At 37.0% G+C, this 21,729-nt stretch overlaps 1 pseudogene; it reads left to right on the top strand.

Moving 5' to 3' along the window:
• Positions 1 to 17,879: 17,879 nt before the first annotated feature.
• Positions 17,880 to 18,736, top strand: LOC141507393 (ras-related protein Rab-23 pseudogene; annotated as a pseudogene).
• Positions 18,737 to 21,729: the final 2,993 nt, after the last annotated feature.

Genomic DNA, 21,729 nt, shown 5'->3' with positions numbered 1-21,729 from the left:
GACCTTCATCTTTGAGGTTATAGTCAAGATTTTATTGCAGAGTTATTTTTCAGTAATCTCTGACTCTTCAGGACATGGGGTTTTCTTGGCAAAGATACTGGAGTGGTTTGCCATTTCCTTTTCCAGTTTTTTAAATAGATGATTACAAACAAGGCCAAGTAACTTGCCCAGGGTCACATGGCTAGTGTCTAAGGCTGAATTTGAACTCAGCAAGGTGAATTTTTCCTGACTCCTGGTCCAGCCTTCTATCCATTGTGCCTTAGATCCTCCTACAGTCAAGAAAACTTGTTCATCCTCAGTAAAATTGGAGATGATGTGTGGTACTGTGAGAGGTTCCCTCCCCACCCCCCCACCCCCCCCCCCCCCTCCACTGCAACCTATCACCCTGGGGACTTCTTCCCCTTTGCCCAACCTCATTGCATCAACACAATGGCTCAGTTCTCTCTTATCTTACTAATCCCTGGGTAAAGCCTTCCTTGTTGTACTAGACCCAGGCCAAGGCCAAAACAAGACTTATCACCTAATTTATTTCATTTCTTATCTCCAAGACTCAGTCTAGGATTTGACCCACAAATACCTCTAAGATTAAAACCTATTCACTGAGTTTCTTATCTCAAGACAAAGACTACAGATATTTCATTTCTCTTCAAGAACTAAGCCTGGGAAGAAAGATTCAGATAGCAATCCTCTTGCCACTAGGATGTCCCCTACAGAAAGAGATATTAACATGAGATATAATTTTCCTTCTTCACTAAGACTTAAAAGAGAATTGATTCTATCCACTTCCATTAGATTGACTCTTGAGAGTGAGAACTCCAGTCAAAAGGTAGTCTATCCCCTATGGCTAGCACACTTCCTTTTCTTACTCTTTTAAGACTGGTGTTGCACAACTCTTTGCTACCTAAGGGAAAACCACACCTATATCCTCCTACCCCATACCCTGGTTACCACATCTAATTTTCTCTTCTCCACCCACCTAAGCCCTTCTGTTCTTAAGTCACAATTTGGTTCTCCTCACTCTTTTCATTTTGCTTTTCAGAATACTTTCTTATCATTAATAAATTTTGCTTCATTTTGAATCTCTTCCTCTTCTGCTCCTTTCTTCTGGTGCTCTTGGAGAAATGGGTCACTCTCAGGAGACAATACATTCTGTAAGCCTTCTCTCCACTGTTTGAATATCCATTCTCTCTCACACTATCTAAGATACTCAACCAGGAGGAAGAATAGATACAGTCTTCTTCCTGCCAAATTTTCCTTCTGCTGTCATGACTCACTTAGCAGCCTCCTCTTCTTTGTAGATCATTCTATTAGAGGGATTTTGTTTAATCTAGATCTTCTTTTATGTCTTTTATGAAGGTTTTTCTCCCTCCTTTCTCAAAGATTTCAACATCCATCTCACTGTCTTTCTTTTTACCTCAACCTTTGTCTTTTTACTAGGGTATTTCAACATAAATATTTATGTTTCCTCAAGCACCCTAGCCTTCTACTTCCTTTATTCAACTCCTTTGACCTACCCCTTTATTCCTTCTCAGACATACATAGGGAGAGCTCACCATCACCCAATAATGTTCTACTTCTAAGATGAACCATTCAGAAATTCTATCTCTCTTCATTGACCTTAGACTTCACTTCACCTACTCCTCTATTTTATAGTAAGTTATCTCCCTACTACTTATTTCATACACATTCTAGTCCTCGATCACCATCTCCTTCTGACTTCACTTTTTGCACTTTCAAATCCTGCTCCTATAGTTAAATCAGTTCAACTCTACAATGTCTTCTACTCTCAAATTCCTTGTCTCCTTGTCCTTAGGAGAAGATCCACAATCTCTGTACCTGTTTTTGTGAGATGCTCAGTGTAGAGTCCCTCAGGCTTGGCCAAATATTATGTTTGGATTATACCTACCTTTTCTGCTCCTCTTCATGGACTGCTAGATGGAAAGAAGAAACAATGTTATTTTCTTTTTTTTTTATTTTAGGTTTTTTTCCAAGGCAAATGGGGTTAAATGGCTTGCTCAAGGCCACACAGCTGGGTAATTAGTAAGGGTCTGAGGCTGGATTTGAACTCAGGTACTCCTGACTCCAGGGCCGGTGCTCTATCCACTGTGCCACCTGGCCACCCCAACAATGTTATTTTCTCTGATGGAATGTAAACCCCTTAAGGGTAAGGACTTTTTGCCTTTGTATTCTCAGCCTCTATCACAGTGTCTGGCACACAGTACTTAATAATTTATTAGCTGGGCTGACTAGAAAAAGAGGTAAGAAGCTTTGACAATCTTCACCTTATAGGAGAGCCATTGATCAAGTAAAGAAAGATCAATTATTCCTTTATTCATTACTCAACAAGCATTCATAAAGAAGCTGTAATGTGCATGGCACATTATATTGCCTGTGATTGAGGAATGGATCCTGGTAACAGGATATAATGGAATATTAGAGCAGGGCTTCTTCAAATATTGTCCATGAACTTTTCCTCTCATTGAATTTGGATCAGGAAAAGAATTGCCTCTTTATTTTCACTAATGTCTACCTGAAATTTAGCAATTCATCTTTGTCACTCATTGAAAATATAGGTATATATTTCCATATCACATTCCAGTTATGTCAGATATCTCAAAATACTTTTGTTCATTACTACTTTGAAATTACTGAAGTTATTAGACCTGTTTCTAGGTCTCATATGATAGCATTTTTCCTGTCTACAGACTGAATATTTTAATATAATTAGGTTCCTTTGTGCCTTTATACATTTAAAAACCCATTTTGAGCTCAGAGACTGATAAGCTCTACCAAATGCATAAGGGATCCAGGACACACACAAAAATGACAGAGACATGAGAACCTAAAAGACAGGTCTGTGTTCTAATTCTGTCTCTGATTCCCACTGGTCATGCTAAAACAGGCAAGTCACTTAGCCTCTTGATGCCCATGGCAAGCCTCAAAGAATAGAAATTTCAGAAAATCAATGATCTGCTCTGATGGACTGCATTTTTCCAACAAATTTTCCCTACGTGGATAAAACTACAGGGTATGGACCATAAAAAAGCAACAACCAATAAAGGAAGGATTCAGAGAAATACAGGAAAGCTTGTATGAGCAAACCTCCAAGGACAGTCTACTAGTGGATACCATATATATCAATGAAAGTAAATAACGTGGGGCAGCTAGGTGGCGCAGTGGATAAAACACTGGTCCTGGAGTCAGGAGTACCTGGGTTCAAATCTGGTCTCAGACACTTAATAATTACCTAGCTGTGTGGCCTTGGGCAAGCCACTTAACCCCATTTGCCTTGCAAAAGCCTAAAAAAAAAGAAAGTAAATAACGTGCAATTTACAGTGATCAGGAGCTTGAGGAAGGGAATCATAGAAGAGGAAGGATCTCACCAGAGTTGAGCTTTAAATGAAGATAATGATTTTGAGAGATTCAGAGAAAACATTTTAGTGGTTGGTAATGGTTTGAGTAAATGAAAAGAGATAAGAGATAGGATGCCCAGTTGCGGGAACAACTATGGTTAATGATTGTAAAAATAAAACTATAAAGTAGAGTGAAATTGGGATAGAGAGGGCTTGAAATGAGTACCCAAGCTAGAGTGAAGGCTGCAAAAGAGTCAAGGAGGAAGCTGATGTGAGATGTTGAGGAGACTGGATTGCTTGAATCAGGCAACTGATTCAATATTGTGTGGAGAGAGAGGTGGGGGGGAGAGAGAGAGAGAGAGAGAGAGAGAGAGAGAGAGAGAGAGAGAGAGAGAGAGAGAGAGAGAAAGGAAGGAAGAAAAATAGAAAAGAAAGCAGGAAAGTAGAAATGTTAGAGAAAGAGAAGTAAATTATAAGTGAATGAATGAAAAAATATTAAGAGCTTACTTTGTATGAGATATTGTGCTAAATACTGAGGGTGCAAATTAAAAAGCAAGAGAGTTCTTGCTCTTCAGGAACCTTCTGATAGAAGAAGACAACAAAACAGGGGGCTGGTGGTGAAGTAATGATATTTTTGTTTAGAGAGACATGGAAATGTTGAATAGAGCCTTTGGGCAATGGATTGCTAAATCTATTCTAGGAATTGTAGTGTTAAGGGGTGAACTGAAAGCGTAAAGGAGAGGTGGTGGGGTGTGAGAGTGAAAATGGAGTATACAGCAGACTAGATGGAGAATTCTCACCCATAAGGAGCTCTTTGGGTGGGAACTAGAGAACCAGATAGGAGGCATAAACTCCAATAAGTAAGTAGAATGATGACTGGAAAGTACTCTGAGTATTCACCCCAGGAAATGAAAGAAAAGGAATGTCAAGAAAAACAGGCAATTTGTGAAAGCCCCAGCCTCCTATCTTCCCAAACCACTTACCAGTTCTTAAGAGAAGATCCATAATCTCTGTACCTGTTTTTGTGAGATGCCCAGTGTAGACTCCCTCTTGGTTCTATCTTGAATGTGACAATACTGACATCTGACTTTCTTAGTAAAGCACATTTTTAGTTTCACTTGTGACCCAGGTGGTTGTGGATTTTGGTCTTTTATTTTTGTTGAGGTGCATGTTTATAGTCAATTTACCATTACTTATGCTAACTAGTGGATGAAAATCAAAATCAGTAAAAAAAGTAGTCTTACATTTCTTGTTGCCTAAATTTTTTTTTTGCAAGGTAATAGGGTTAAGTGATTTGCCCAAGTTCACACAGCTAGGTAATTATTACGTGTCTGAGATCAGATTTGAACTCAGGTCCTCCTGACTCCAGGGCCTGTACTCTATCCACCTAGCTGCCCTTCTTGTTGCCTAAATTGAACTTTATTAAGTATGCAAACAATGCCCCTAAGAACAATCCACTCAGCTAAGTCTTCTTGTTTATTTATTTGGATTTCTTGGCTGAGATATTGGAAAGTTTGCCTTTTCCTTCTCCAATTCATTTAACATTTGAGGAAATTGAGGGTGAAGCAATTTGTCCAGGATCACACACACTATTAAGTTTCCAAGTCTGGGTTTGAATTCAGGAACATGAGTCTTCCTGGTTCAAGGATGGGCATTCTATTGATTGTACTAATGTTTTAGAGGTTCTAATGAACTAATTTAATACCAAGTTCCCAACAAATATAGTTCCTTCTCTGCACAGCCAAAACCATGTGTCTTCCTCAGAGGCTGACATCTGTCAAGACTCCTACAATCAGTGCTATTTTCAATTCAACACAGGCTGTTTGAGTCTAAAGTATAGTGGACAGAGGAGTGAGGGTCCTGTCACATTCTAGGGAACATGCTGATGGCTAGGACTTCCCATGGATTTTTTTTTACACTTCTATGCATAGAAGTTTCCAAGATAATTACCTCATAATTTTAGTGGTAGTTTACTACATAAATAACTGGTGAAGTTATTTATGATATTTTTTATTAGTGGTGTGTCTCCTCAGAGGGTCCATATATGTTATCAGTTTTTAAGAAGATAGATACATGGGGCGGCTAGGTGGTGCAGTGGATAGAGCACTGACCCTGGAGTCAGGAGTACCTGAATTCAAATCCTTAGACACTTAATAATTACCTGTGTAGCCTTGGGCAAGCCACTTAACCCCATCTGCCTTGCAGAAATCTAAAAAAAAAAAAAACAGAAGATAGATACATCTAGTACATCTTGCCACACAACTGCTTTTCTTAATGGAAGAACAACTGACTCAAAACAGTTCCAGCACAAAATGGAGGCTTAAACCAAAATACAATTGTCATGCTAAGGTAACAAACTCTTAATGTAATAAAACTGATTTTTCTCTATGTTATCAGTTAGTTTAAGTTGAAAAATTCATTCCTAACATCTTATTAAGGGACTTAAACTTATTTTCATTGCAGTAAATGATATGGCCTTGGAGAAGCCAGTTTATTGCTTGATCACTTAATCTCTTTCTCTATGTTCTTTTAGAGGAAGTTTTAGGTGTGGTGGATGGAATACCAGACTTGGAGTCAGTAAGATCTAGGTTCTATCGTACTTCAGATATATCTTAGCTATGTGATGCTAGGAAAGTCACTTAAACTCCCTGTTTTTCAGTTTCTTTATCTGTAAAATAAAGTGACTGAACTGGTGGTTTCCAATGTCCCTTCAAATTCTTAATCTATGATTATGTTATCTTTCAGATATTTCTGGATTTGAGACCTCTGAACCTCTGACCCAAGGTAAAGCATGGCTCATAGTGATCCAAACCCCTGTGGATCAGGTATAAAGAAATGCTTCAGGGAAGGGGACTTTGCCAAATGAACTCTAAATATGAGAAGCCCAATGATTGGTAGAAAGACAGAGGCACAACTTCCCAGTAACTCTGGAGGCTGTCATGAATTCAGAAGAGAGCAGAGGACAGCTCAGAAAAAGCATTTGGTTGAAATGTGACTTTCAGAGCTGGGTACCTTCCCAGGTGGGGTTAATTATTTATTTATATATTAGATTGGTCAGTCACTCAAGCCTGCTCATCTTAAGGTGGGCTTTCTCTTACTTAGATGTGATTAGCAATATTTGGTCCTAAGGTAACGTTTTCCTAAAATTAACTTTTTTTTATTATCTTACACCTTTTCTCATAATTCTCCCTGTACCCTTCCATCTAAACACACATCAACACATTCCAGTATGAGCAAGTTTGTGTGTGTGTGTGTGTGTGTGTGTGAGTGTGTGCAGAGAGAGGAGGAGAGAGGAAAGAGAAGAGAGGAGAGAGGAGAGAGGAGAGAGGAGAGAGGAGAGAGGAGAGAGGAGAGAGAGAGGGGAGAGAGAGAGAGAGAGAGAGAGAGAGAGAATGTTTGTAAATGTGTTTGTGTGTGTGTGTGTGTGTGTGTGTGTGTGTGTGTGTGTGTGACATAGATACCCATATTCTGAGTCTTGAATGAAAAGGGAATCAGAACACTCTTTGCTCCCTATTGCCCTATATTCTCCTACTGTCATCATTTAGCAATTTCTCCTTTAAGGTTTACTCTATCCAAATTTATCATCCAATCCAGATTCCAGTGGCTGTCATATGTTGGTCTCCAAGATCCTGCTTTTGAGGGCCTCAAACACTCTAGAGAAAGCAACCAGCGCCACCTACTGACTGGCCCTTGGAATTTCTAAACCAAGTGAACAAAACCTCTAGGATCTTCAAAAGCAAATCTCTGAGAGCCAGCCCCGCCCCCAACACAAGATCCTAGAAATACAAAGAAAGGCCAGTGTAAAGGGGGCCCCATGGAGAAATATTTAGAAGAAACAGATTCTAACCCAGAGAGATATAGCACTTCTGAGGAGAATATGAATTGGTCTCCAGCCCAGAAATACTTCCTTGAAGAAATCAGGAAGGAGTTTAAAAATCAATTAGAAAAATTGGGAAAAGAAACTGAAAAGAAAATTAACACCATGCAACAAGGAAATAAATTCTTGGAAAATACAATTGGATAAATACAAAATGAGAACTACTCTCTCTCAGATCTTCAGTTGGACAGATGCAAAAAGAAAATAATTCTCTCAAAACTATACTTGGGCAAATGGAAAACTCCTTCAAAAACAGAACTGACTGGGAAAGTAGTTGCAAAAGATAAATGAAGAAAATTCTTCTCCTCTTAAAAAAGGAATGGAATCAGTAGAAACTAATGACTTCATGAGACAACAAGATTCTGTTAAACAAAACCAAAAGACCAAAAAATAGAAGAAAATGTAAGATACCTCATCAGCAAAACCACTGGCCTTGAGAACAGATCGAGAAAGGACAACCTAAGAGTTATAGGCCTTCCTAAAAACATTGAAGAGAAAAAAAGCCTGGCCTTAATATTACAGGATTTAGTGATGGAAAATTACCCTGATATCATGGAAGCAGAGGGCAAAATAGTTATTGAAAGAATACATTGATCCCCTCTGGAAAGAGATCTGAAAATGAAAACACCAAGGAATGTTGTGACCAAATTCCAGAATTATCTGATAAAAGAGAAAATCCTGCAAGCAGCCAGAAAGAAGCAATTTAGATACCAAGGAGCCACAGTAAGAGGAAATTGCCACAGCAACATTAAGGGATCGAAAGGCCTGGAATGAGATATTCCGAAGAGCAAGGGAGCTCGGAATGCAGCCAAGAATTCACTATCTGGCAAAGCTGAGCTTTCTCTTCCAGGGGAAAACATGGACATTTAATGAAATGGGAGATTCCAATATTTCCTCATGAAAAGACCAGAGAAAATTTGGACATTAAACAGGAGGCTCAAGAGACACATGAAAAGGTTAAAAAAAAGGTAAAGAAGAAAACTGCTATCCAATAAGATGAAACTGGCTATATACCCCTTTGGGAGAAAGTCTCATAATTCTTGAGAATTGCAACTCTATTAGAGAGAATATCCTTAGCCAGAAGTGATAGACACTCATAACTTTTCTGTGACTCAAATAGAATGACTTAAAAACAATATCTCCTTAAAAAGGGGGACAATAAGCAGATAGGAGGACAGAAGAGAATGAATGGAGTAAATCTCATTGTCTCAAGAGGTACAAAAGACTTATTGTAATCAAGGGGAAAAGGGGAGGAGATGAGAACCACCTGTATCTTCATCTCATCAGATTTGGCTCAAAGATAATTTAGACACACTCACTTAAGATAAGAAACTTACCTTACCTTTCAAGCATTAAAAGGGGAAAAGGGGAGGGGGCTTGTGGGGGGAGAAAAAGGGGAACTGACAGAAGAAAGGGAAGAAGGGGAAAAGGCAAAAGGGAAAGAAAGGGGAGAGGGTTGATATAGGAGGGCAAACACACTGAACGTGGTAGTATTCAGAAAGAAAACACTGGTGAATATGGATAAAGGGAAAAAAGGGGAAAAATTTCAAACAGAAGGAAGATAGCATAGAGGGCAATAAAGAGTTAGTAATTACAACTTTGAATGTGAATGGGATGAACTCTCCCTTACATTGTAAGCAAATAGCACAGTGGATTAAAAATCAGAATCCTACAATATGCTGCTTATAAGAAACTCATATGAAGCAGAAAGATACATATAGATTAAAGGTCAAAGATTGAAGCAAAATATATTTTGCTTCAGCTGACAAACAGAGCAACAATCCTTATCTCAGTCAAAGCAATTGCAAAAGTAGCATAAAAAGAGATAAGGAAGGAAACTATATCATCCTAAAAGGTACCATAGACAATAAAGTAATTTCAATGCTAAATATGTATGCACTCAATGGTATAGCATCTAAATTCTTAGAGGAGAAGTTGAAAGAACTAAAGGAATACATAGACAGCAAAATTCTACTAGTGGGAGAACTCAACCTCCCACTTTCAGATTTAGATAAATCTAAACATAAAATAAACTAGAAGGAAGTTAAGGTAAATAGATTGCTAGAAAACCTAGATATGATAGAGTTATGGAGGAAATTGAATGGAGATAGAAAGGAATATACTTTCTTTTCTGCAGTACTTGGCACTTACACAAAAATTGACCATGTACTAGGGTATAAAATCCTGATAAACAATTGCAGAAAGGCAGAAATAGTGAATACATCTTTCTCAGATCATATGCAATAAATATTATATGCAATATTGGGCCAGGGAGATATAGACCCAGAACTAATTGGAAACTAAATAACTACATTTTAAAGAATGAGTGATCAAGCAACAAATTATAGAAACAATTAATTATTTCATCCTAGATAATGACAATAATGAACCAACATACCCAAAGCAATGGGATAGGCTTAAGACAGCTGTCAGGGGATATATCATATATTTTTAAATGCTTCCATGAATATATGTAACTAGAAAAATTAGAGAAAGACAAAATTAAAAACCCCCAATTGAATACCAAATTAGATATTCTAAAAATTAAAGGAGAAATTAATAAAATCAAAAGCAAGAAAATTATTGAAATAATAAATAAAACCAAGAGCTGATTTTATGAAAAATAAAACAATAAAATTGATAAACCTCTGGTCAATTTGATTAAAAAAAAGAGAGAAAACCAAATTGCTAGTATCACATGAAAATGATGACAAAATGAGGAAGAAATTAAAGTAATTTCCACCAATGAGGATAAAATTAAAATAATAATTCAGAATTATTTTGCCTAACGCTATGACAATAAATTTGACAATCTAAGTGAAATGGATAATATTTTCAAAAATATAAGTTGCTCAGATTAAATGAAGAAGAAATTAAAAACGTAAATAACGCTATCTCAGAAAAATAAATTCAACAATTTATTATTGAACTCCCTAAGAAAAAAATCTCCAGGACCAGATGGATTCATAAGTGAATTCTATCAAACATTTAAGGAAACTCTTTGGAAAAATAGGTGAAGATGAAACTCTGCCTAATTCTTTTTTTTTAGGTTTTTGCAAGGCAAATGGGGTTAAGTGTCTTGCCCAAGGCCACACAGCTAGGTAATTATTTAGTGTTTGAGACCAGATTTGAACCCAGGTACTCCTGACTCCAAAGCCAGTGCTTTATCCACTACATCACCTAGCTGCCCCCTGCTTAACTCTTTCTATGACACCAATATGGTGCTGATACCTAAACCAGGAAGAGTTAAAACAGAGAAAAAAAATTATAGACCCATCTCTCTGATGAATATAGATGCAAAAATCTTAAATAAAATCTTAGCAAAATGATTATAAGTTATCACTGGGATAATACATTATGATCAAGTAGGATTCATCCCAGGAATGCGGGGTTGGTTCAATATTAGGAAAACTGTTAGTATAATTAATCATTTCAACAACAAACCTATCAGAAATCATATGATCATATCAATAGATACTGAAAAAGCTTTTGACGAAATACAGCACCCATTCCTACTAAAAACACTGCAGAGTGTAGGAATAAATGGATTGTTCTCAGAATAATATGTAGTATCTAGCTGAAACCATCAACAAGTATTATATGCAATTGGGATAGGTTAGAGGCATTCCCAATAAGATCAGGGGCAAAACAAGGATGCCCATTATCACCCCTACTATTTAATATTGTATTAGAAATGTTAGCTTCAGCAATAAGAGAAGAAAAAGAAATCAAAGGAATTAGAATTGGGAAGGAAGAGACAAAACTCTCACTCTTTGCAAATGACATGATGGTATACCTAGAGAATCCCAAAAAGTCATGTAAAAAACTGCTAGAAATAATTAACAATTTTAGCAAAGTAGTAGGATATAAATAAACCCTCATAAATCCTCAACATTTCTATATGTGCTTAGCAAGATACAGCAGAAAGAGCTAGACAGAGAAATCCCATTGAAAGTAACCCCAGACAATATAAAATACCTGGGAGTCTACCTGCCAAGGCAGACTCAAAAACTTTTATAAAATAATGACAAAACACTTCTCACACAAATAAAATCAGATTTAAATACCTGGGCAAACATCGACTGTTCATGGATAAGTTGAGCCAATATAATAAAAGTGACAATTCTACCAAAATTAAACTACTTGTTTGGTGCCCTGTCAATCAAAATTCCAAAAAATCACTTTAATGAGTTAGAAAAAGTGAAAGTAAATTTCTATGGAGAAATAAAAAGTCAAGAATTTTCAGGGATTTAATGAAAAAAGTGCAAAAGGATGTGTCTTAGCCCTAACAGATTTCAACTTATAAAGCATCAGTCATAAAAACTGTCTGGTATTGGCTAAGAAATAGAAGGTGGATCAGTGGAATAGACTAGGTGCAATAGCGGGAAATGATTACAGTAATCTGCTGTTTGATAAGCCTAAAGAGTCCAGCTATTGGGATAAAAACTCTCTCTTTGATAAAAAAAACTGTTGGGTAAATTGGAAGTTAGTATGGAAGAAACTTCGATTAGACCAACACCTCACACACTATACCAAGATAAGATCAAAATGTATATGGTAGATGTTTCAATATTATAAGCAAACTAGAAAATCAATACCTATCAGATCTATGGAAAGGAAAGCAGTTTATGACCAAGGAAGAGATGGAGAACATCATTAAATACAAACTAGATAATTTTGATTACATTAAATTAAAAAGCTTTTGCACAGATAAAACCACTGTAACCAAGATCAAAAGAAATGTAGTGGGGCGTTTAGGTGGCACAGTGGATAAAGCGCCAGCCCTGGAGTCAGGAATACCTGGGTTCAAATCTGGTCTCAGACACTTAATAATTACCTAGCTGTGTGGCCCTGGGCAAGTCACTTAACTCCATTTGCCTTGCAAAAAAAAAAAAGAAATGTAGTAAATCGGGAAGCAATTTTTGCAATTATTATTTTTGACAAAGGACTCATTTCTAAAATATACAAAGAATTGAGTCAAATTTTCAAAAAAAAACAACAAGCCATTCCCTGATTGACAAATGGTCAAAGGGTATACAAAGGCAATTTACAGCTGAGGAAAGCAAAGAAACCCATAGTCATATGAAAAATTGCTCTAAATCATTACTTATTAGAGAAATTCAAATTTAAGCATCTCTGAGACACTACCTCACACCTGTCAGACTGGCCAATATGACCAGAAAGGACTATGATCGATGCTGGAAGTGATGTGGGGAATCTGGGACACTAATACATTTTTGGTGGAACTGTGAACTTATTCAACTTTTCTGGAAAGCAATTTGGAACTATGCCCAAAGGGCAACAAAAATGCACATACCTTTTGATTCAGAAATACCACTACTGTATCTATATACCCTGAAGAGATTATGAAAAAGGGTAAAAATATCACTTGTACAAAAATATTCATAGCAGCCCTGTTTGTGGTGGCAAAGAACTTGAAATTAAGTGAATGTCCTTCAATTGTGGAATGACTTAACAAACTGTGGTATATGTATGTCATTAGAAACCAGGAGGGATGAGAATTCAGGGAATCCCAGAAGGATTTGCATGAACTGATGCTGAGCGAGATGAGCAGAACCAGAAAAACATTGTACACCCTAACAGCAACATTGGGGTGATGATCAACCTTGATGGACTTGCTTATTCCATCAGTGCAACAACCAGGGACAATTTTGGGCTGTCTGCAATGGAGAATACCATTTGTATCCAGAGAAAGAATTGTGAAGTTTGAACAAAGACCAAAGACTATTACCGTAAATTTAGAAGAAAAAATTTATCTTATTATGTATTTTTATTATCTCTTATGCCTTATTTTTCTTCCTTAAGGATATGAATTCTCTCTCATCACATTCAACTGAGATCAGTGTATACCATGGAAACAATGAAAAGACTAACAGAATGCCTTCCTGGGGGGTGGGGGGAGGGAAGCAAGAATGGGGGCAATATTGTAAAACTCAAAATAAATAAAATCTTTCTAAAAAAGCTAAAGCTACTAAATAACTGGCATTTGCAAAATAGTTGATAAAAATATTCTGCTCAATTGTACAAGAGGGGAGTTAACAGGGAAGAGTTCTTCAAAAAAACTTATTTTAAGATATTATTCAGTTTTGGTTTCTTTCTCTCCTGTCAAATCAGAGACTGGAACCTTTCATTTTTAGTTTCTCTATTTTCTATAGACGAGTCGTTTTTAATTTTTTTCTTGCTTAGTAGCTTCTGCTTGTTTTGATTTTGCTCATTTTTTTCCTTTTGTGTGAAATTTTTGCCCTCAGATTTATGCTTATTTCACTTTTCAAAACTATTTCTCTTTCCTCTTTTTGGACTCTGGTTCAGCCTTTGCAAGGACTGGTTTAGTTCCTCTAGGGATCCTCCCCTTACTTTCTCTTCTGCAGAACTGACCTTGCTCTTGGGCCTCTTGGTTACAAGGGTGGCTCACTTCCCTCTCCACAGACTTGGGAGAGAATCAAGCAGGAGTGACTATAATCTGGGGCTGGAGGAAAGGGCCATAGTTATGAGAGCTTCTTCTCCAGTAGGGTTCTGGACCTTGGTATTCCTCCTCCCACAGCTGGGCTGATTGTACCCACAGTGGCATCCTCAAGGCAAAATGACTACTAGAAGAATTAATGTCAAGAGATTAGAGTGCCTCTCTGAGTGGTGTCTAATCTAATATTCTTTAAAAATTTATTAACATTTCTTGATCTCTATAGTTCTGATTAAAGTTGTTCTATCAGCCTCTAATTGAGTATTACAGGTTTCAGGATGTTTACTTCTGCCTCCAACCCCCCAAGGTCATCCTGAGAAGACAAGAAAAACTGCTCTGGTTATGTAGAGAAGAGATGAATTCTTATCTTTTTGACACTTTGGTAAAGTGTCAAAGTGGGGGCAAATCAGATCTTGTCAGTTTTGACACAGGAACAAATCTTATGGATGGGTTGGATAATCATCAAAGTAATCAATGACATACAGATGTGTGGTCAGATTGGTTGGCTGTCAACAGTTTTATGACTCTTGTGGACTCTGTATAAGTCACCCCACAAATTTTGTGAAAATGCTGGTGTTCATTAGAATGCCATCCATTCATGTGTTTGTCAAGATCCTAGAGAATTAAACTAACTTTGTTATTTCATTTTTAGTTTAAGGAAATTAAAATTAACAGGAGGAACAGTTTGTTACTAAACTGGAGGGAAAACTGAGCCAGCTCATAGTTGGGAAGAGTGAAACAGAAAAGGAATGGACTGTTATACAGCACTGCATTTGCTCATTTCTGTCAGGACATTCACAAACATCAAGACTGTTTTGATGAAAATGATGGGGAAATACAGAAGTTGCTACGTGAAAAATGAGAACTCCAAAGAGTTTACCAGCAGGATGTTCATCCATTTCTAATCATTTAATTACATCAAAAGTACAGTATAAGCAAAGCTTGGAGATGCAGGACTCTTGGCTCAGTAAGTAAGCAGATGAAGTTCAGTTTTATGCAGAGAGTAACAAACCAAAGTTCTTTTTTGATACCCTGAGACTGTTTATGGGCCACCAACCTATGGCGTATCTCTACTACTCAGTGCTGATGGAAGCACACTAATTAACGATAGGGATATATTCCTAGAGAGATGAATTTCAGGAACACTTCCATAATGTTCATCAGTCAATGAAGAAGCCATTCACCATTTACCTTAAGTTAAAGTCAATCAGTCACTAGCTGAAGTTATGACTGGAGAAGAAATTTGAATGCCATTAGGTTCCTTTGAAATGGCAAAACACCTGGTGCAGATTCTATTCCAGCTAAGATCTACAAGGTGGTGGAGGGGGGCCATTTCTCATTCAAAGGGAGACCGAAATTTTCCAGGTTATATGGAATGAAGAAGTCCCCCAGGAATTCAAGGATGTATCCATCGTCCATCTCTATAAAGGTAAAGGGAATAGATTGTCCTGTGACAATCACAGGGGTATTTCTCTTTTATTCACTGCTGGTAACCTAGCCAGAGTCCTTCTCAATAGGCTGGTCACCTCTCTGAAAGCCAGTGTGTCTTTGGAAAGGACTGAGGAACAGCAGATGTTTGCTGCCTGATATTTCCAGAAAAATGTCAGGAATAGAACAGAACTCTGTATACTTTTGTAGATCTGACCAAGGCCTTTAATACCATCAGTCACAAGGGTTTATGGAAAATTATGGGCAAAATTTGGTTGCCCAAAGAAGTTCATCATTATTGTACATCAGTTGCATGATGGTATACTTTCCCAGGTTCTGGATAGTGGATGATTCTCTTGAGATTTCCCATTCACCAATGGAGTGAAACAAGGATGTATACTTGCTCCCATGATTCTTAGAATGACATTTTAAGCCATGTTGTTAAATGCTTTCACTGAGGTTGTGTTGGTGGAATAAGTGTTTATGCATTGATCTTCTTTTTGTAGATGATTGTGCCTCAATGTAGCATCTGCAGCTGAGATGCAACAAAGTTTGGATTGATTCCCTGCTGCTTGTGCTAATTTTGGCCTAACAATTAACACCAAGAAAACACAGGTGCTCCATCAGCTAGCACCACATCATGCATATATGGAACCATTGATTACAGTAAATGGAGAAGTTTGAATAGGTGATCAAGTTCAATTACCTTGGTAGTGTTCTTTCCAGGTAGGTACATATTGTCAATGAGATTGACACACACATTCCCAGAGCTAGCTCAGTATTTGGGAGACTCCGAAAGAGTGTGGGAGAGAAGAGATATTAGACTACCTAACTGAAGTTCTACAGAGTCATTGTGCTGACCTCATTGCTGTATGCCTGTGAAATCTGGACAGTCTACCAGTGCCATGTCAGGAAACTAAATCACTTCCATTTAAAATGTTTTAGGAAGCTTCTGAAGATCACCTGACAGAAGAAGATACCAGACTCTAAGGTCTGTTTTCAAGCTAAACTGCCAAGCATTCTAATATTACTGTAGAGAGTGCAACTACAATGAAATGAACATGTTGTTCAAATGCCAGAAATACACTTGTCAAAAAAAAAAAAGATTATTTTATGGAGAACTCACATAGGGAAAGTGCTCACAAGGGACTCAGAAGAAGCAATACCAAGACCCTGAAGGTCTCTCTTACCTTTAGAACTGATTGTACAGCAGGGGAGACCCTGGTACATGGTGTGCCCTTATAAGTGTTTCACTCTAAGAGGAAGGCGGAACTGAAACAGTTCAAAGGAAATTAGATATATGTAAGTTTAGATTCCCCACCCCAGGTGTTCACATGGACTATTGATACCTGACCTGTGATAGAGCATTCTGAACTCAGATTGGACTGATCAGTCACAGTTGGACACAACTGTAATTTGTCCCAAACATAGTGATGTCATTTTAGTTTTCTTTGATAATGAAGAACAAGAACTAACCAACCAGCATTCACCACTTTTGACTACCCACCTCCTGTATCTTCTTTTCTCTCTGGGGTTTTCACATTTCTGTAAGTCATTGGCTGCCTTCCTGTCAGGTCACTGATTTTGAAGTTGTACAGATCATCATTGATGACATACTTTCTAATTGCAAGTGTAAGAAACGAGTCTCTATGCTGGACATTTTTAGCTTTTCTCCCTCTAATTTCTCCCTTGGTGACCTCATCATCTCAGGGTGTCAACTGTCATCCCTAGGCAGATGATTCCCAGATCAAGCTATTCAGCTCTAGTTTCTCCCTGAGATCTACTCATATATCACCAAATACATACTGGTTACTCCCAACTGAACACTCTAGGTATCCCTCTTGCCTCAGTTTCCTCATCTATAAAATGAACCGGAGAAGAAAATGGCAAACCACCTCAGTATTTTTGCCAAGAAAAATCTCAAATAGGATCACAAAGAGCTGAATGTAACTGAAAATTTTGGTTGAATTGAATAGGATAGGATTTGATGATTTGAGTAAAGAGAACCTTTCCATGATTTTATATCTCTAAGATATGCATATCTTATTTAGCCTTTATTAACAGAACCCATAGCAATGTAAGCAGAGTAAGCATGCTTGTGTTAATAATTCACAAAGAACTGGCGTTCTTTATTCCTTTTCTAACTGATCCTATTTCTTTTCTTGTTCTCTATTGAACAAATTTCATTTGGTTTATTCTTAGAGTGACAAGGATCCATGGGATAATTTCTGTTGTCCTTTGGAGTGAGAATCCAGAGAAAATTTGTCTGTACTTCTAGGGGAATGCATATGGAACAGGGAACCCTAGAAAATGTTGATTTCCGGAGATTTTCCAAACTCCCGCCGCCGCAGTTGGAACAAACCCTTTACATCTCAGTTCACGTTCCAGAGGTATTAATAAGGTTATCTTTAAACAGTTTTTTTAAAAGTGAGCCAGCTGGTCAAGTTGAGGGCACTAGGCAGTGGCAGCGGCGGCAGCGGCAGCAGCCCTTGACCGCGACTGAAAGGAACTGGTCTCGCTGGGGCTGACATGGAGCAGTAGCATTTTTCAGACATTTATTATGCACCAACTATTTGCAAGGCAATGTACTAAGTGCTGGGGAGACAAAGACAAACAATGAAACATTGCCTGTCCTCAAGGAGCCCTTATTCTACTGGGGGATACAATGTATATCACCATTTGCAAAACAAAAATCTAAGTATCTGAAATTAGTGTTGATAGGAAAATTTATCTTCAACTCAGAATGCTGGAAGAGAATGTGGAAGTGATCAACAAAGGAATGCAGCTGTTGGGAAATCAAGTATGATTCAACGATATTGCAAAGGCATTTTTACAAAAGACTAAAAGAAAACAATTGGAGTTATTTTTTTGGAGAGACAAATCCAGGTTAATGATGATGTCAGGCTAAACTCAAGAAGAGTTTGATGCAATAACAAAGGCTTACTACGAAGGAGCCTAAGCTTGTGTATTTGTATTTTCTACTGTAGACAGGGAATCTTTTGAAGCAATTTCCAGTTGGAGAGAGAAAGTGGTGACTGAAGTTGGGAGATATCCCAACAGTATTTGTACAGAATAAGATTGACCTTTTGGATGAGTCCCCCCCCCCCCATTTTTTTTAGGTTTCTGCAAGGCAAATGGGGTTAAGTGGTTTGCCCAAGGTCACACGGCTAGGTAATTATTAAGTGTCTGAGGCCGGATTTGAAGTCAAGTCCTTCTGATTCTAGAGCCAGTGCTCTATCCACTGAGCCACCCAGTTGCCCCGGATGATTCTTGTATAAAGAATGAAGAAGCTGGGGGAGGAATTGGCAAAAAGATTAAAGTTAAGATTCTACAGAGCTTCAGTGAAAGAGGACCTAAATGTAACTGAAGTTTTTAAATATTTAGCAGAAAAATATCTTCAGAAACTCAAACAACAAATAGCTGAAGACCCAGAATTAATGCATACGAGCACTAACAAAATTGGTGTCTTTTCAATACAGCTGGTGGAAGTAATTCTGGCCAGAATTCTAGCACACTTAATGGTGGAGATGTCATCAATCTTAGACCTAACAGAGGACCAAGAAAAACAGAAGCCCTTTTAGCAGCTGCAGTGTCACCTAAAGTCAGTTGAGGGGGATGGTGGAAGGGCAGAAAGAATTGACAGAAACTAGATTAAGCTGTGCAGTTAAGGAGTATACCCAGTGTTATGGTATATTAATGTGTTTTCTAGCAGACTTTGCTCTTACTGGCTCTCTGATAGATGGCGAACTTAAATATTGCTGTGGCAATGGGCGACCTCTGGTGGCAAAACTGAAAGCATTGCTACCTCGGTGGACTCATTAATTTTATACACACAGACACACACATACAGACACACACACAGACACACACACAAACACAGACACACACCGACACACACACACACACACACACACACACACACACACACACACACAGATACAGAAAAAGAAACACACACAGTGCTTCTCCTGCTTTGAAGAAACATTTTAAGAACATGGAAACAAGTTTTTGCTGAATTTTAAAGGATATTAAAAACACAAACAATGAGCATAAGAAACCTTGGTAGGGATCCTCTTATTAAGTTGAACCAAATGAAGTGCATTCTTTTAATGAACTTGATCAGTCAGCCTTTAGAGAAAAGTAGCATGAGATCTTGAACACCTATGATTGAAATAATACTGAGGGGCAAATTTTAAATCTGCTCAGACAGCATTAATGTATTGTCAACTTTACTAGTGCAATGTCTGTATAATATGTGCATGTTATCAGATGTAAGCATGTAGATATCTGGTACTAAAGTTAAGTTGAATATTAAGTACAGTACAGTATTTCACTAAGGATACTTAAGACTTAAATTTCTGACCAATATGCATAAAACACTACTGCTACACATTTATATATCTATACACACATACCCCCACACATACATGCACACACACACACACAACCTGTTCATTTCAAGTGAGGAATTCCACACTTATACTTTGTAAGATGAATCCCTTCCTATACTTGGGTTTTAAAAAAATTCATTGTGCCAAAAACAAAAAGATGACATATATATTTTCTTGAGGGGAAAGCTTCAACTATCTTACCTTTTTATTGATTCACAAGGTCTTTTAAAAACAGTTTTCTAATTTAAAAAGTTGAATAAGAAGAGGAATTTCAGTAATACTGAGCTTATTTCAGGCTAATAGTATTGTTTTAAAAAAGATTTAATAGATGAATTCTTCATACAGTCATCTATATTAATGATGTACTTGTACCATCATAAGTTGACAGAGAATCTGTTTAGATTCATGCAAATATGTAGTTAGCCATAGGATTCTGTAAAATGATGTCATATCTATTATGTTTAACTGATGATTGAGCACCAAATGAATTTATGAGAATAATTTAAAAATAAGCCTCAACTTTAAAAGATTTTAATTACATAAAAGCTGTATTTTTTGCAGATTGTTTTTTAATAGCCAACATCTCAGAAACTTCCCTTGTTCATACAATTTGTAAGATCTTTTAAGCTTATCCCTTAAGAATTTGTATAATAAAAATCTCAAATTTATATAGCATCTTTCTTCTGGAAATCTCCATTGGCAGAAAATGCAAAAATAATTTCCTTTAAGAAATATTTTAATATGGTAAACAGTAAGTGCCAGAGTATAAAAATTGAGTAGAGGGGTGGCTAGGTGGCACAGTGGATAAAGCACTGGCCCTGGAGTCAGGAGTACCTGGCTTCAAATCTGGTCTCAGACACTTAATAATTACCTAGCCGTGTGGCCTTGGGCAAATCACTTAACCCCATTTGCCTTGCAAAAACCTAAAAAAAAATAAAAATTGAGTAGAGACTATTTACTTTTATCATGTATATATTCTATTAGAGTATTTGACATTATAAGTTAATGATAAATATTATTGGGCTTGTTTACTCTCTCTATACCATTTTAACATAGTCAAATGTTATAGGATTCTACAAATGGTACTGGGAAAGAAGGTTTCTTGAAAAATACAAAAGTCATGACATTTTAGATTTATTTGTATTTAGTATTTGATTTTTCAAAAGAGAACTTACTATTTCAATTTTTCATATAGTATGTTTGATATTTTAGCGCAATATGGTATGTTGGATAGAGGACTAGCCTTGGAGTCTGGAAGGTTCAAGTCTTGTCTCTGCCACAATTGACTCTGTAACCCTCTTCAAATTATTTAACCTCTCAGTGTCCAGTTCTCTTAAGACTGTAAATTATAAGACAGCGACAGATCTGCTTTGTAGAGGGTTCTTGCTAATTGGGAGTTCCCTTAATTGGAAATATCAAACTCTGCCTGTAACAATCCAGGGTGAGCTTCCTCCTCCCCTACCCCCCACTAGATCAAAATGTAGTAGAAATATTTAACAAATAAAATGCAATAGGCAGTGTTAATTTGTGGTTTTCAATATGCAGCCAGCTGAGATCCCTTTTTATTAGAATTTGACACTTCTCTAAAACCAAGGAAATCCTAGACTGACAGTTTGTAATTTTCAAGGGCATCCTTATGCCAAATAGTTATTCCTTCTTCAAACACTAAAATAATTTGGGGTTATATCTACTGATTAACATAGTAATATAAAATAATTAATTCTTGTGCTGGCAGTTATCTCAATGCTATATAGCCCATTGCTGGCAGTGGTACATGCATCAAACAAAACCTCAATTCCCAACATTAAGCATTTCATATTTGCTACAGTGTTTTGTCTTTCTTTATATAATTTCATAGATAGTTTTTTTGGTGGGAAATTATCAGTTTAAGAAAATCACTCATTATATATATGCATATATGTATATATATATATATAAAATATATAAATATTTATGAAAACATTGGTTTTGTTTCAGGCAGCAATTGAGCATATATATATATATACATATATTTATAATATATGTATATGTTTTTTTTACTCTGTTATACAGTAAATGTACATGCTGATGAGGGTTTTCCAGTATATCCATATCTTTTTATAAGAGGATTTTATGTATTTCATTTTTTCTTTTTGCAAAAACAGAAGAACATTCATTTGTACTACTGAACTTTTGTCTTACTATTATTTGTCATTTCTTTGA

This window comes from Macrotis lagotis, chromosome 1 (assembly GCF_037893015.1).
Source record: "Macrotis lagotis isolate mMagLag1 chromosome 1, bilby.v1.9.chrom.fasta, whole genome shotgun sequence".
NCBI classification, from domain to species: Eukaryota; Metazoa; Chordata; class Mammalia; order Peramelemorphia; family Peramelidae; genus Macrotis; species Macrotis lagotis.
Note: the sequence above shows the minus strand (reverse complement) of the source record. Positions and strands in the feature narration are given on the sequence as shown.